Source organism: Anopheles gambiae, chromosome 2, assembly GCF_943734735.2.
Source record: "Anopheles gambiae chromosome 2, idAnoGambNW_F1_1, whole genome shotgun sequence".
NCBI classification, from domain to species: Eukaryota; Metazoa; Arthropoda; class Insecta; order Diptera; family Culicidae; genus Anopheles; species Anopheles gambiae.
This window is the reverse complement of record NC_064601.1, coordinates 22,102,387-22,119,728: the sequence shown is the minus strand read 5'-3', so window position 1 is coordinate 22,119,728 and position 17,342 is coordinate 22,102,387. Positions and strand designations below refer to the sequence as shown.

Sequence of the window (17,342 nt, the reverse complement as noted above, 5' to 3'; positions counted from 1 at the left end):
TCGCTGTGTCCAGAGCGTACAAATGTAGTTTTCATCGTTCGTTATTATTTCACTTTGTTTTGCTTACCCACCCTTGGACTACCTTCAACGTAGTCGTGTGTGTGTGTGTTGTCCAGGATCCTTTTCGGTCGGCTAATAACGATCAAGCCTATGATTTGCACTTGATTGCTTTACAGCACGCCCCACGTCACACATTGGACGGAAACAAGCTGTTGCTCATGGTCAGCTCCGGTTAAGCTCGACGGAGCTGACCGACCTTGATATTTCGCAAGGCATGGGTAAAGGCAGAGGGACAGAGTGCACGAATGCGAGAAAGAGAGGGAGTTAAACAAACGACCCGCTTTTTACAAACCGTTGGCAAGGTTTCAGTATCACGGCAGTAGGCAAAAGGGCAAGAGAGTGCTGAGAGAAGGAAAAGCACACACATACACACACACACACACAGACACACTGCGATCCAAGTGGGCCAGGTTTGGTATGCTTTTATAGAAAATATGCTCTCGCCTTTTAACAGTGGCAAGTAGCTGAGTGTGGCGCTGTGTGGTGCGGATTGATAAATGGTCTCCGGCAAACCGTGACCATGAGACAGCGCAAAAGTTCCGATTACGACGTGCTCGAGAGTATCGCAGTAGCAGGGCCCGCGCCCGGCAACCCTCCTCTCCGTTCAGTCAATGTCGCCAAAACCCGGCGGAAAGCGCTATCGCAATTTTTCCACGAAAGCCCAGCCTAACCTCGAGGGGGAGGAGGGGGTGCCTCTGACACGCACCAATCCCCTAACACAGTTAGATATGTGTGTGTGTGCAGTGTTGTTGGGGTGTGCTTTCGGGGAGGTATTTTGTTAAGCATATTATAAAATAACGAACGCCCATTGAAAGCGACACGAGTGCGCGCGCGGGGAGGGACGGCCGAGAAGGGGGGAAAACCCTGGTACCGTTCCCTACCATAACCACCGGGGAAACGCCATATCGTTGGAATTGTGATGCAGGAGATGGTGGGGAGGAGGGGGCGTGCGGGGGTTCTATGGAATGTGAGCGAAAGGGCCGTGCCGCCAGTGTGCATTATTCATGAGCAGCACCCGCCGAGTGTGCGCCGACTTTACGGGCGTCTAATGGTTTAAGCTTTTTGATGTTTTCATTTTTTATGACGACCAATCCAATCGACAAACCACAGCCCCTTCAGTGTGTCTGTGTGTGTGTGTGTGTGTGTCTCGGAGCGGTAGTAGGACCGCTGTTTTGAAAAATGTCGCCCGGCGAAGCCGATTGAGGCCGAGCCGAGGGTTGACAAACTGTTGAAATATTTAGAGACTGTCGCTGGACCGGCTGGAAGCTGGCGCAAGATGACTGTTGAGTATTTTTCACGCACGCTCACACTTGCAGTGCAACACACACCCAAAAAAAGGTGCGTAAAATCCCTCCGGCATTCGCATAGCAGTGATCGCGGATTGTGTCAGTGTGTGCGGTCGTTTAGGACGCCCCGGAAGGATAATAATATTCACTTTGGAGCGTGCTGTGCTGCCTGTGTGTGTGTGTGGTGCGGGTGATAGAGCTGTTGCGAGCGGACTGGATACTCTATACCCGGAATGGAGCGAACTGTTCCGCGAAATAGCTTCTTAAGCAGCTCACTTTTTCTTTCCACCCCCTTCCCCCCTTCGAGGGCTGGGGAAGGGAAGGGATAAGTGGCACTCTGTTTCACTTTCGCTGATGAATGAATCGCAATCACAGCACACAATTACCGCGAGATTTTGGGGTTGGGAGGGATGGGGTGGATTGTGGGGCATTATATCTGCGAACCAGAGCTCGATGCAAAACTGGCCTCAGCAAAGCGTAACTTATGACTGCAAAGAGGACTAATTTTTCATCGCTTTGAAAAGTTCCGTCCCCATGCCGGAGTGCCGGAGAAACCGCTCACCCCAAGAGACGCCTGGACTGGCTCAAAATAAGCTTAACTACTTTTATTACTCCAATAAGCGTGGCTTTTTCCCCCCCCTTTTTTTGGATTTTGTACTTTCCTTCGTCGCTTTTGCACTGCTTGCACTTTAGCGTTCTATTTAAGCTCCCATCCCCCCTTTTTTTGCTAATAAAAACTTGGCCAAAAAACTTTCCTGTCGCTCCACCTGTCCTCCCCGATTCACACTAGACCGGCCCAACAGGTGCGAGCTGGTCACAGGGAAGTGGATGGATGATGGTAGAATCGATCGATACGACGACGCTTTTCTCCGTCGCTGTCGTCAATTGGGCCATCGGGGAGAAGAAAACAACCACCAGTAGGGTGTGACCCGAGGCAATACGGTGGACGATGGGGGTGTGTGTGTGTGTGTGTGTAGATGGGTGTTTTCTTGTTGTTCCATTTGATCTGAAAAATGGGAAATAATTTCCTTTCGGTGCGATGCCGCGCGCTACAGCACCCGCAAAAGGTTGCCTGTTGGGCGATGTTTCTTGTTTGCGCCGTCTTTTGTTTCTCATTCTTCCTGCTTTTTTGGTCGTACAAAAAGTTTTGAATCGTTGTGGTGCCGTTCGTGGTAGAGAGAAAGAGAGAGAAAGACAGAGAAGGAGAGAGAGAGAGGGATAGAGCAAAATGGAGCAGTTTGTCACAACTGTTACCCCACAGCGTGTGCTCCGTGAGGTTGCGGCATAATGGATACCTCCCAGGTAGCCCAGGTGAAATGGGTAGCGACCACCTGAAATTGGAACCGCGACGGGAAAACATTATCATCATGGACGGGCAGAAATTTTCATTTCGTCAAAAGTGCTGAGCAAAGTTTTGGCTCCCCGCATGCCCGACCGGTAGAACAATCTGGCGTACGATAAGGATCTTTCATTTCGACGCTGATGTCAACGATCGGTGTGTGTGTGTTGCTCTTAGGGGAGAGATTGCAAGAGATACTCTTACCCTGCTCCTATTATTTTGCTTTAATTTTCCTCATTATTTTCCCGCGCACAAATCTGACGGGATTTTGCAGCTCAATCGCTTCACTGTCAAAGGCCGGCGTCAGCCAAACGTAGGATTTTAGTAATCCATAAAACCCGAACAGAAGACCCTGGCGGATCGCTTTGTGGCTGCTTTTTATTTTATTTAATTTTCTGTGCACAAATCCAGCATATTCCAGTTCACATTGAAGGTTTTTTTCCCCCCCAATTCAAGTCTCACTCTGTGGAAAGCCACTGAACCCTTGAACTCCTCGTATAGACGAGCAGAACAGCAAAAGGGTGAAATGGAAAGAAGAAGAAGCAGCAAACCATCCTGCCCCCCCCCCCCCCGCTGACCCCACGAAGGACACGAGATCAATGTTTGTTTACTGCCGACTGCTGCTGTTCGCTCGTTTCGTTATTTGTTTTATTTTTCGACCACGGCTCCCTTGTCCGATCGCTCCCCTCCCCCCCCCCCCTTTTTTTCGCCACCGTTTAGGCGAAGTGGTTCAAGACTTTGGGGCGAACGACGCTCAAAGTCGTTGCGGTTTTGCGGGAAACTCATTTTCCCAGTCGCTCCCCAGTCCTTCCCAGCCTGAGGGCGTTTTTTCCCTCGCGCGCAAAGGTTTCACTGCTTCGCACTATCGTAAGAAAGGGAGCGAGCAAGCGCGCGAGTGTGTGAAGGAAGAGAGAGAGAGAGAGAGAGAGAGAGAGAGAGAGAGAGAACCGTTAAGTTTGGTTCAATTTTCCACCAATTCGTGCGTCGCAATATTAGATTCGAAAGAAAGAAGTGCGATGGAAACAGCTAAAACCGGGAGGGCTGGCGGCTCGGGGAGCTAATTTTTCGTGACCACAACCGTAAGAAACGCCAAGAAGCGAATGTGTGCACTGTGTGGCTGCCTGTTTTTCCACCGTCGGTTTTTGGTGTGCCCCGTGCGTGTGCCTCTCGCTTAATAAGGCTCTCGATTAGGCCGTTCGAATGGAATAATAGCGTTTCCCCGCAGCGAGAGTGCCGGTCGCTAGCTACTCCTATTCATCCCCCATTGAACCCAACTTTCCTCCACTCGACAGCCCGTGCACCCCGACTTGCCAGCTTTCCAATTGTGGGTGAAAATTAAATTTTCCACGTTTTCGACACTTGGCGTTCGGCAGTTGCAATTAAGCTGACATTTTATGCCCACACCCGGTTACAGCCCGCAACCGAAATGGAGTGAATGAACATTGGGAGCGCTGGCCGGTTTGGGGTGGCTGCGATTGGGACTGGTGCACGGGGCACGGGGACTAACCTAAATACAATACGTGCACACACACACAAACGTACACATACACACACACACATAGAGAGAGCGAGAGAGACGACAAGGGAGCTGCTGGTGCGGAGTGGTGCACGAAAAACCGCACCCAAACGTTCGACGAATTTTGAATGTACTACAAATTTGCAAAACCAATTTATGATGCGCGTGGGACTGCTGCTGCTGCCCCGATTACTGGAAGGTGGGACAATGGAGTGGGAAAGATAAAGAAGAGGAGGTGCATGGGAGAGAGATGGCAGAGGGCGTTTTTTTCTAATTCGCATTTTCCATCGCACACACGAAACGTGTAGCCTCGCGGCCAAATAGACTAGCAGGCGAGCGTTAGATAAAACCGGTGCGACCGTCGCCGTGCCCTAAACAGTCAACGGAACGTGGCAAAAAAAATGCATTTGTATATGGAAAATTCACATTTGCTCCCCACCGTGGGTTCCACACGGTTCCGTACACACGCCCGTGGCGCGGAGCAGGACGCTGAAATATAAAACCGAAATATGGCACATAAAAGTGAAGCATTTTGGTGGCCTCTCTCTCCACGGTAACAGCGCGAACCTGCCTACGGCGGGACGGTCGGCGGCCATTTGCCAGTGTGTTGTTGTTGTTGCTGCTCTCGGGCGGCGTTCATCGGTTCATCGCCGTTTTTTTTTGTTGTTATGCTCGCGCTTGTCAGCTTCTTTGTACGTGTAGGAGAGGAGGGAGAGCACTCGGAGCATACAAACCCACACGCATACACAGCGGTATTGGTATTCCAAGAAAATCGGAAAACATTACCCACGGTGATCCTTTTTTTTATTTTGTTGCCATAAAATGTTCAATATTGTATGCCACCCTTTTTTTCCCGCCGGCAATAAAAACGACCTTTCCGTGGCCACAATTAACATGAGACCGGCTTCGGTGGGGTCTCTTGCTTGCTGCATCTTTTTCGCCTTTTTTTTTAATTTTCTGTACGGTTTTTTGCGCGCAATAACTCGTATTTTATACGCGTAGCTACGCGCTGGAAATACAGAAACCGGGAGCGAAAAACTTCCCTACCAAGGATGCTGTCTGTCTGCCAAGGGGTGAAAGTGAAACGAATCGAAAGTACAGCCACGGCGCACACCCGTGAAAAGCAACCTTTGCGCTATCGGGACGGCCAGCCAGCCAAACCAGCCAGCCTACTGCTCGGTGCGCGTTTGATCTTGCGCTAACGCTAACGCCTGATGATACGCATCCGCAGGTGGTGCCGCCGTTGCCACCGCCTCCTTAGCGCAACCGCTAATGCAAAGCGACAGAGCAACGCAACGCAAATATTGATGTGATATTGATGTAATTTCCGAAAGCAAAAACCAACCAATCGTCAGCCCCACCTGTTTACCATCGAAGCAGCCCGCCTGCCCGCCTAGCTATCGGAATAGGGAGCAAAACGCGAGGCGACACACGCACGCACGAATGCACGCACGCACGCGTTTTCCGCGCGTAATGGTAATAGGATGCGAAGCCTTGGAAATCGATTTTCCATCGAATCCATCGAAAGGGAGGGAGGGAGGAGGGGAGGCAGGAGGGTGTTTTTTTGCACAAAACGCCCCTCACAATGTTTCACTTTTCCTTCTTTTTTTGTTTCACTTTCATCGCCGCTTTGGTGTACTTTTTGTTATTAGGGAAGGCATTGGAGGTGGGAAAGAGATGGGTAAGCGGTATAGCGTGCCTTTTAATGATGGTTGAGCACTTTTCGCTTAATGCTGCCTAGCTCCCGTTGCTAACTTGCTATCTAACTTGCTTGCCAGAAAACTTCTCAGGGTGGGAGAAAGCAGCGCACAAACAGAAGGAAAATAAAAGGCCTTGCGAAACCCCCCCCCCCAGAAAGCTGCCCAAGCAACGTGCCCACTGGGACAGGGTAAAGTATCGGCTGTGCGACGAGCCGAAGGTGTTCGTTATAATGGAGGCTAGAGTTACTACCGTTCCCACCGTTAGAAGGGGTGCCTTTTTGCTTCGGGAGGAGTGGATTTTTTTTTTGTGTTCCCCTCTGCATCATGTGCACCTTTTTTTCTTCTCTCTCTCTCTCTCTTCCTCGCACTCGGTTGTCGGCGAAAGCGTTCTAATCTGTGAGCGTTCACCCAGAAATGTCTTCATCGTCACGATCGGCCAGGCGTCTCCATTGAATTTTTTCGAAAATAACCAGGCGCCTCCATCGGGTTGGGTGAAGGCATTTTCTCGGTATTTTTTTTTGCGTTTTTCGTTGAAAGTCTTCGTTTTTTTCACTCGTTCAAAGATAACATTCCTTTCACTTTGAAGGTATGCAAAAATGTTACACCCAACCCACAGGCACAGGAAGGGTACTCGGTGTACCCATGGGCATGGGAAACCATGCGTCTCCATCGATTTTTGTCAGCGAAAAGCCACACACCCTTTTGTGGAGCAAAATAGTATAGGAAAGGAAAAAAATCCAAATCGCTTTACAAAATGGTGTTTTATCATTTACCTTTCCATAGGAGGGAAAAAAATGAAAAATACAAGAAAAAAACATTACCGCCCAAAATCACACCACAGAGAAAAATCACATCTTTCCGCTTACCAAAAAGGTGGTGAGGATGTGCTACCGACTATCAAAATCCGCTTACGGACGCTTTCGCGCGTGTATGAATAATATTTGAATGTTGGGTTGGAGAGTTTTTTTTTTCTTTTTTGCTCCCTCTGCCTCCTTTTGCATCTCTGACTGCTCGTGCTGGCCACAGTGCTATACGTAATCAGCACAGTACATGATGGCAGCAGCAGAATGAAGCCCGGTTTTTGGATGTGCCTTCGAGCGGCGACCACCACTTGTGCAACCGCCACGCCTTGCCTTGCCTTGCCGCCGGCAGGCACGCTCACCGACCTGCCGACCTGATGCCATAATGCCAAGCGACTAAATCGTGGCTCATCCTAACGTGCCGGAGACAGGGTAGGATTGGGGGACGAGGTGGGGTAGATAATGGGTGGAAAATCCTATCCTCAGGAGCGCTGCACAGACACGAGACACACTCCTCTTCTTCCTGTGTGCGCACACTGTCCCGAGTACGAGTATGTAGTGCAGCCTGGGGAATCCTGAAACACATCCACACACCGCTGGCCACCGCCGGTTTCTCTTCCTTTCTCTCGCTCTTTTCTTCCTTTGTGTGCTGCTTGCGGGATCAGCAGCATATTGTATGGCAAGGGCAGCGTGTACTAGCAAATGAAACGGACAACACACACAAAAACAACAACAAAAAAACGTGAGAAACGACCCAACATGTTCGCGCGCGGCACTGTACACACGGCGAGCACCACCGGACGAAACGAGCGTCGTTCCCGTTCGTTCGTGCGTGTGTGAGTTACCCAAGTTGTGTATTGCTTGGCATGACTTTTCATTCAACCGTACAACCCGGATCCATCGAGGAATGGTTGGAAGCGAACGTGGTGGTGGTGGTGGTAGCTTTGTAATGCAACAAGAGAGGGAGCAAAAAAAGGCACGGGAAAAAAATCCTCCTTCTCACGTCTGCTTCGACTGTGCACTGTGTGTGTGTGTCTGTGCTTAAATCCGGCCTTCTTCACCACCGCCATCGCCACCAGACACAAGAGCGCGTTCGTTATCCTTTTGGCCGTGTGGCCCGGGTCAGCAGCAGCAGCAGCACCAGCACCAGAGCAGCCAGCGATGGATGAATGTGTTTCGATCGCTGTGGGAAATGGGCTCTGCCATGGTGCTTGCCGCTGGGTTCGTTTGTGCTGTCGGGCAAGGAGGGCCTTTACCGTTTGGCGTGGGCTTGGGCGGTGCGGACACTCTTACATTATTTTGTTTTCGTTTCAGTTTACTTTTCATTCTTTCTCTACCCTTGCCGGCCTCAAAATCCCCACCCCCTCCATGTGTGTGTCTGTGTGTGGCACTACGCGTACTGTGGCACACGCTTAACATGCATGTGGCCATATTCTTTCGGTGCCGGGGAAGACTGGAAGCGTACAAACAGGAATATGCTCTTGCCGATGGCCGTCCTCAGTATCAACCGAACACCAATGGGGGAAGAAGAAGAAGAAGAAGCGTAATACGTAAAATCAACCAAAAAAGAAATCAAAACACACACACACACACCCATGGTACCAAACGCCGCGTGCTCACTAGCCTCAATTTGGATGTGTATGTTTGGTGTATTTGTTTGTCTGTATGTGTTTCGGTCAGTGTGTGTACGTGTCTGTAGATAGAGACAACCATCCTGGGCAAAGTGTTATGGGAAAGGTAAACAGTGGCCCACCAGGGTGTAGTGCTGGGAATATTTTAATGGATATTAACACTATTCCTGTCCGTCCGTCCGCCTGCCTGCCGTAAGTGTGATGCGCTGTAAGTTTGTTCTTTCGCTCGTGGTGAGTGTGTGTGTGTGTGAGTGTGTGTGTTTTAAGGGCCACTCTTTCACCCTTTAGCACTCCCCCCCGTTCCAGTAGCAACAACCCCGTGTGGTTGGCCTTACAGACAGTATTTAGTGCCCGAGCCTCCAAAAACCCAGAGCCAGCTCTCATTTCGGTGCTGGAGTGTCAGTGTGTGTGTGTGTGTGTGTGTGTTTACTCAACCACCGTGGCGGCGGATGATTGCCTGGGAAAGTTTGGATAATTGGCGAAAAAGGCCCACCCCGTACCATGGATGGGCAAATTGTGCCTGTAAGCAAAGGAGGATAGATAGAGAGAGCGCGAGAGAGCAAAGAGCGCACGAAACCGACGTGTGAAGCTCTGTCGCATTAAGGAACATCCCCCGCGTTTTTGTCACCCCCTACCTACCACCCTACCCTTTCCCAATTATCCAGTACCTAAAGGATACATCAAACACCAGTGGCAGTGGCGTCCCTTGGTGACTCCCCCGGCCGGACAGCTAAAGGGACGGACGATTTGAAGGAGATGGCTCCAAACAATGGAGTAAGAACCTTCAGCGGGCTGCACAAGAAAAGGTGCACACACGACGGTGTCTTTGGAGGACCGTGTTGGCAAACATTTGCCGTGCCCTCTTTTTTTTCTTCTTCTTCTTACCCCAACCGCCATTTTGCCCCCCATCTGTCCCCATCTACGTCAGTACGCTTATGCGTGGCAGACGAACTTACCGAGCGGACAGTCCCGGTTCCGTTGGCTCTTGAAATTCATGCTCATGCTGTTGTCAGAGCGTTGCAGGGGGCGTACGTTCCGTGTCGGTAAGAGTGACTGTGACTGTGTATGTGTGTTTTGAGGATATAAATTTTCCATCCAAAATAAACGCTCCTTTTTCCCTTCAGTCTCCCCACACCCCCATTTTTAACGGGAAAGGGGTTCGTGTTGCAACACCTGGTGCTGTTGCCTTTTTATTCCTCTCTCTGCTGACGTTCTTGTTCCTCTCCTATCGAAACGACGGCACCCATCAAACGAGTAAACGACCCCCACAGCGTTCGATAACAAGCCGGAGTTGGTAAACCCATCACCTTCCCCAGAGTGCAGGAGATAGCAAGAGATAGAGGTAGGGAGCGATTGCGTGTGTGTGAGAGAGAAAAAGAAGCATATCGTGTGTGCAATCAAACGGTGAACCGTGCACTTTATTGCCTAAAATAAAATGTAGTAAAACATTGGAATGAAATACACTCCTTCCCCCTCCCCAAACCGTGTTGATCCCTGTCCCTTCCCCGTTGCGTGATAAGGGCCGATCGTTTGTTTGTTTGTTTGCGTGTGCCAAGAGTGGGCGGTGAGACAGCAGCAGTTTTACAGCGTAATATTGTATTTTCAATACACTTTATGCAAAGTACGTTTGCAAGATAAGGGCTGGGAAGGGTACACGATAACAACAAAAAACACACACATGCGACAGGCGTGTTTCATTGCTTAATATACTTACAGGGCTGCTGCTTGTTGCTGTATTCCAAGCACATCCGGTGTGTATGTTGTTTTTTTTTCGGCGACTTCACGAGCACACACACACACACACGCTTTGTTTCACGTTTAGTTATTGTTGTACGCGTTTGTTGTAACTTTTTCTTGCGAAAACACAGACACACACACACACGCACTTTCAAACACACACACACGCACGACAGTCAAATGCGGAAAACACAATGTAAATACACACCACGCCGAACCGAACGGCAGGCTCCGCAGATGTACGAACTTGCTGCCACGTACCTGCGAGGCGTAAACAGGGGCAGAGGAGAGGAGAACAATGAAAACCACAAAACCCATAAATACACATTAGCATCACGCAGGTGGAATGACCTCTCCCATCCACCTCCATCTCCCAGTGGGTTGGCTAACAATTATTGTTGCATCTAACCCCTGCGCTGAACGACTCCGAGTGAGTTGATGTGGTAAAGGAAGAGCAACAACAACAGCAAAAAATGAGGGGGGGGGGCGGAGAGGGTGACGATAAAAACTGCAAACCAACGATAATAATCATAATCGAGTTGGGAAAATTCAAATGTAAAAGTCCTTTTGCTCTTTTTTCTTCCCTTCCCGCGCTCTCTGTTCTTTTCTCCTTTTCTACACGCTTCCGTTACGGTGGAGCCGATTATAAAGGCATCAAAAGAAGTTGACGCGCCACTCCCTATTGTTGCGTGTTCGCCCACCACAACCACCCAGCGAGGGAAGACGGTTAAACAAACAAACAAACAAAGCGGATTTTAATCATGAACAAAACCGAAATTTTGAACGAGCAAGAAAAAAAAAACATCCCACCCCCCGGGGAGACCTCTCTCCTTTTTGGCTGTAAAATGGAAATGATGGGAGGGGGAAAAAAGGGGAAAAAACGGCTTGGCTTTCAACATACAGACACACACACACATACAGAGCTAAACACTTTGCCCACTAATGCTGTGCATCTCAATTCATCAAAACTTTTCGGGTTTTATCCGCTAGCGCCAGCAGCTTTTCTTGTTCCTGTCGGAATCCGAACGACCCAACCACAACCACTTTACGGTTACCATCCTCGCCACTCTGTCTCTGCCAGGGCCCGTGCAGTAGCGCTCCCCTTTTTCTTCCCAATGTAACAGGGTTTGCTTTCTCCCTCACACCCCTCACTCAACCCTCCCATCCCCTTTTTTTGAATTACGATAAATGGATGGGAAAAGGCTGCCGTAAATAGCCCCGCCACGGCCAGGCACATCATGGACGGAAATGTTTTTTCTCTCCCATTTTTTGGATCCATCTAACCATTTTTCCTTATCTTCCGCACATCGTCGTCATGCATCGTCTCTGGATCACCTGTCCACGTGAAACTTTCCGAAATACCCAAACGCACACATACAAAGGAGAACGCACACACACACGCACATCCTATGTTCGGTTAACTATTTATGGGCAGGAATGGCGTAGCAATAGACAACGTCAGGTGCGTTTGTGTGTTTGTGTGTGTGAATGTAAGCGAGCTGGAGAAAAGGGGGATGAATGGAAAGAGGAGGGAATGGGACGGAAACACACACACACACATACAAAAAAAGGAAGAAAGGCGTACAACAACTTTCCCATCTATTATGCATGCAGGTGTACTGGCTTCTGATGATGAAAATTTAATTCTTCCCGTCTCATTCTGGCACCATTACCGAGACGAAAGTACACACACACACACACACATACTCCCGTAGACACACAGGCAAACAGACACACACACATTTCAGCTCTACTGATCGAACGAATAAAACACTTTCATCCCCTTAACTTTCGGTTGGGCAGTTTTTTTTTTTCTTTTTGGTTAACTTCCTCCACCAATTACTTCCTTTTTGCTATTTCCTTTTTTTCTCAATTTTGTTCGAAAAACAAACAAAAAAAAAACAGCAAGAACAAACAGAAAAGAAAATGCAAACCGGGGGTGGTGGGGAAAATTTGCAAGGTAGGCGATGGAGTTTTTTGGCCCATGGTTTTTGCTGCTTCTCCCCGTTTTCTAAGCCGTTCTCAACTAGCAACACCATAGCAACGGGCGAACGCATGGCTCAGTTGGCCGGGTTGAAACACGCATCGAAACAATTGGCACGCGCACGGGGCTGATTTTCGACCTCTCTGCCCCTTTTTGTCCAAGTTCTGCTTCTTGTTGCTTCGTACGTTTGGGTTGATTTTTGTTTTATTGGACCCGGAAAAGTTTCGAACGCCAAACCAAACCGGGCTGATGCGCGATGTAATTGAGAGGGTGTACAGTAGCCCGTGTATGGTTGCCCTCTACTAGCTCAAAAAAGGGTTGCGCTTTCGCCGTGAAAATATTTTGCCTTTGCGGGCTGAAGTTTTGGGAGAAAGCAAAAGAATGATACCCAGGTACAGCTGAGAACAGCTACTTTCCGCGTACTTTTTAGCCCCTTCATCCGCACTCCCCCCCTCCCCCCCTCGAGATAGGTTTAGTATAGAGAATGACCAGTGCACGCCCTTGGCGCTCCCAGCACTACCGCGCCATTCATTGGGCTAATGTGGAAACGTTCCATTGCCGTCCATCTTGCTACCTGGGGCAAGGCAAGTTTCACCGTTTGGGAAATAGTTTGCAAGTTTTGGCAGCTGGCAACTTGCTCTCTTTTTATCTCTCTTTCTGTCTCTCTGTCTCTCTCCCGTGCGTGCTTCCTCCCCTTTCACACAGACCCTTTGCTCATCCGCAGCGCATTGCACTAACCCTAACAATGGGAGATTGTTTTTCCTTCCCTGCTTCCTTTCCACTCCAACATTCACGCTAAAATTGGAAAGTTGAGTTCGTTTTTGTTTTCTCTTCTATTATTTTTCTGTTTGTTTGTTTGTTCGTTTGTCACCCCTTGAGTGTGTTCTTTTTGTTCATGTGTGAGTGTGTGTGTGTGTATTTTTGTTGTTAGTAGTATTCACTATGAGAACACGGTTCCATTGTGTGCTGGTGTACACCGTTTTTCACACAGACACTCACACACACACACACACTGGTCCCTAAATGGTTGGCCGCTCCCTTTGCCCTGCTCGCGGCGGCCGTGCTAGGACGCACACACACAGTCGCACACAAACACGGCACACACAAACGGTGGAGCAGAGGGCGGTGGCACCCCAAACGGTGTGACCCGATGACGGTACACTGGCAAGGCACGCACGCACGCTCACCGAACACGCCGACCGACCAGGCTGATCGCAAAGAAAGGACTGTCGTGGTGGTTGTGTGTGAGCCGATGCGAAAATTCCATGAGTCGCGCGACCATGAGTTCGGGCCCCCTCTTTCGGTTCGGGCTTGGAAAAGTCGTGCGCTCGGGTTCGGGTTTTGCTCCCAGTGTGTGTGTGTGTGTGTTTTTTTTTGTTGACCACCCGAGAACGGGGGTGGTGGGCGAAGGGGGCTCGATTTAACTCTCGCGCACACCACTACGTTCAGTCCACTGTGAGGGGGAGGAGCGGGAGGTCAAAAAAGGCGGGAGGGGCTGGAAGGGAGTAGCCAAACACACCAGCTGGATGGGCCGAAACCGAAGCGGACAGAAGCACACCTATCTTTTATTAATGAGAGCACGCACACACCACCACCACTAGCAGCGGCAGCAGCAGCAGCGGGAGAACATTAGCAGGAAGAGGAAGAACAGGAAAAATGAAGCACACATACACAAGTACACACACACATGTACACGAGGAAGAGAAGAATGGGAGATTAAATCCGTGCGCCCAGCTCTGACTCACACAGCAGCGGCGAGTTACGGGTTGAACCGTTCCCCGAATTGGCCGTGTGAATAGTTGAACCCCCCCCCCCCCCCCCCAAATGTGATGGAAATCTCCCCTCCACCCCCCTCCCTTCCCTCTTCCTCTCTGCCATTTCCCGGATGTTTAAATCTTCTGTCCTGTTAGCAAATCCGTACATGAAGGAAAATCGGTTGAAAACAGGAAAAGTGATTTTGAAGTGATTTTGACGAAAAAAATAAAATAAACAGCACAATTTTTTGCTCTTGGCCGTGTTTTTTCTTCTGTCCAATTGGCGGACACTTCCGTTAAAGACGTACGAACATTCTACCCACCCACCCACACACACACACACGCACATACACAAGGGTTCGGACAGAAATATGCTTCTAATTATTTTCCACCAAGAAATGTTTACCACACTGACTCGCGCGCACATACACACACACACAAACAAATAAACACACACCTTATGCAACTGAACTCCCTCTTTCCCGTCACATTTTCCGCACGTTCCGACTACTAAACTACTAAACCGGATGTCACGACCCGTACTTTGTTGGTGGTGTTGTGGTTGTCGGTTTTTGTTTTTCTGTTTGTTTGCTTGTTTGTTTGTTTTGGGAACCGTTCCGTCCGACGGACACGTGTGCAATGCGTCCGAGGCCGCTGGTGTCGGTCAGTTTTGCTATCAGTTCACTCCCCCCTCCGCGCCAGCTCCCGTGCTTTCCCTTTCCCCCTTTGCGAGAGAACATTCGATCGCTTCGGGTTTGCTGTTCGGCTCGGGAGAGAGAGCAAATGGCGATTTGCTTTAACCCCATCGAGAGGGAAAGAGATGGATTTTATTGTACTTCTTAAAGGGAGACCATATTTTTTAACCACTCACAGGATGCTTGTTCGCCCATAGTGCGCAAAGCATCTGATAAAACAAAGGTGGTTTTCCTTTTGCGAGAGCCGAACCGGGAGCCGAACCGAGCGCTCGGGAACGCGCTCGGCGCGCATGCTTCCACGAACAGGGAGCTCCAACACAGCGCGAAGCTGACACTACCACCACCACCACCGAAACACTGTGACTGACACTACACATGTGACACACTGCTTGTGTGCTTGTGTGTGCGTGCGTGTTGTTGTGTCGTCTACGAAGAGTCGAACGCGCATACATTGCACACCTGTTTTCGCTGGTTACTGATCATAGTTACCACTGCTTCTTCACCGCTTGTATGTATGTGTGTGTGTGTGTGTGTGTGTGTGTGTGTGTGTGTGTGTGTTGGTGTACGGTGGAAAAGGGTTCTGGAGTGCTGTGGGACTTTCATTCTTCCTTGTTTGCACTTTAAACACACTCTTCAAGAAAGGAAAACTTAACCGTACGAAAGTAATTTGTGGGTTTTGTTGGTGATGTTACTCGAACGCAGGTTTTTGAAGGTTCAATAGAAATTGGCACGATGGACGAAGGCATCGAAACATTGGAACTAAGGTTTTTTCACACCCTTTTACAAATGTTTAGTGTTCTAATTTAAATCGCACAACTGCACATGGTGCAGGAAACACAACAAGCTAGAGAGGAAGAAGAAAAGAAAACACACACGGCAAGACAGTTTCCATTTTCGCCGGAGGCAAGGACTGCTGTGTGTGTGTGTGCGAAACAACAGTTTTTGTTTATTTATGTTGTGCCTGTCCCCTTCGTCGACTACCTTCTTCGCGCCTTCGTCCATCCACCCCACAAGCTCTCCTTCCAACGCATTTTCCTGTATTTTCGATTTATTTTTGTTTTTGCATCGCGTACCCTTCAACCTTCCCACACCGTCGGCTCGCTCGCCTTAGTTTGGTGTGAGTGGGTGGTGGTTTGGGTGGTTTCAACGTTTGTTGTTATTTTTCGACTTCATTTTTGCGCGACCCTACTTTCGCATTGTCACCGGGCTGTGTGTGTGTGTGTGTCACTGATTGTCGCTCGCGAGTCGCTTCTACCAGCGCGCGCTACTGTCATATTTCACTCGTAAACGTAACCTCCGGGCTCGTGGCTGCTCCATTCTATGAAGAGTGAAAGAGGGAATGAAGGGAATGAAGAAGAGAGGGCAAAAAGAAGGCGGAGAAGATGAGTTTTCTCAAGCCGTGCGTATTGAGGTGTTTTCTGGTTTGAAGTCACGGAAATTGGTATGGTATGAATTTACAACCCCTTCGGGGATTTGTGGCCGCTTTGCCGTAGCCGTAGTAGTAGCCCGCCGAAGTGGCAGCCAAAAGTGACGGAGCAAAAGATCGATACAGTGGGCCAAATTGGTTGACAGAGGACAGTGGCAGGATATGGGGAGGGAGGAAGTTCTTTAATGTGAACTCGTGCTCCCCGAAACGCCAACGGCCATTCACTGCCAAAGCTTGAATTCCGTGCCATGCTTTCGGGTGGCGGTAAAACGATACAGGTTGTTGCGCTGCGCATTTCGCGGTACAAATCAACCCGCTGGAGGGGGGGGGGGTTTGGCTGAGGGCTTCTGGGCACTTTCTCCGGTATGATGCTGCCGTTGAACCACTTGTGCTTCGTAGCAATGAGCAAGGTCATGTCGAGGAGTTGTCGGGAATGCTTCTTTAAAGGTTGTCGCCATGTAATCAGTTTGCTTGTAGCTTGCTGTTCTCGCTACCAAGGGGTACATGCTGTCGGAAAATTGGCTGCTGAAAAGTGCCAAAAGTGACAAAAGGACGACAACACAGATCAACGTTGGCGATGGATCGTTTGTCCGGTGTTGGTAGGTTAATCGTGGGGCAGCAATATGTGTTGCGAAGTCTCTTTTTCTGTACAAAAGGCTGCCGGGGAATGCCGGGAATGAAATGGAAAGTAATACCTTTGGGTCAAAATTTGAACATGAGCCAACAATTTACTGGTCTTTTGGTGTCTTTGTGTGTTTGACGGTAACGATTACCCCCAGTTACTTTTTGCGACACTTAAGGTGCAAGGTACTTATAGGTCCAGAGTGGAATTTAACACATGATTAAATTAAATTCCTGTTACTTTACCTAAAATCTCCATGAGATACCATATAAATCAGAAAACCGTTCGCTGAGAGATGGTGGTTCTGAGTGAGCAGCGAACCAGGTACAGTGTTGTTGAAGCCCTCCTGTTTACCATGACACCACCGAGCCGTACCCGTCAAAAGCAATTAAAGTCGTATGAAAAGGCTACTTTTGGTTGCTGTAACAGAAGGTTTGAGGATTCCATAATTGATTTAAAGGCTTTTGTTTCGGTTGTTTATTGGTATAAAATTCTAATTAGCGTCTTTTTAAGCGGTTTAAAGGATGAATGTAGCTATCGTCTGATTTAGTTTAACTTGCTTGATAAGCATGCTTTATTTGGGAGTAAATAATTGTAGCATTTTCTCCCGTTTGCAGCATCTCGTAAGCACCACAAACCAATGCGCTGAATATCTCATTTGTTTTGTGTATTTTAGAGAAAGCGAGTTTAGAAGCATTGGTTTAACCACTCTATAAAACCGTTCGTAGAACGAAACAACCTGCAAAAAGCCACTAACATTTTACGAAAAAAGTGCACAATTATTCCATTCAT

At 49.0% G+C, this 17,342-nt stretch overlaps 1 protein-coding gene across 6 annotated transcripts in view; it reads right to left on the bottom strand.

Moving 5' to 3' along the window:
- The window catches only part of LOC1273433 (1-phosphatidylinositol 4,5-bisphosphate phosphodiesterase epsilon-1), a 56,682-nt gene extending 42,233 nt beyond the window's left edge, over positions 1–14,449 (bottom strand). The window contains exons 1-2 of one of the 6 annotated variants that reach the window (XM_061641777.1): positions 14,214–14,449; positions 10,047–10,330 (exon numbers count right to left, since the gene is read on the bottom strand). The gene's annotated coding sequence lies outside the window, so the exon portion shown is untranslated. Of the gene's footprint in view, positions 1–10,046; positions 10,331–13,230; positions 13,295–14,213 lie in introns of those variants that run through there. The other 5 variants (XM_061641774.1, XM_061641778.1, XM_061641775.1 and 2 more) reach the window with 5 other exon arrangements.
- Positions 14,450–17,342: the final 2,893 nt, after the last annotated feature.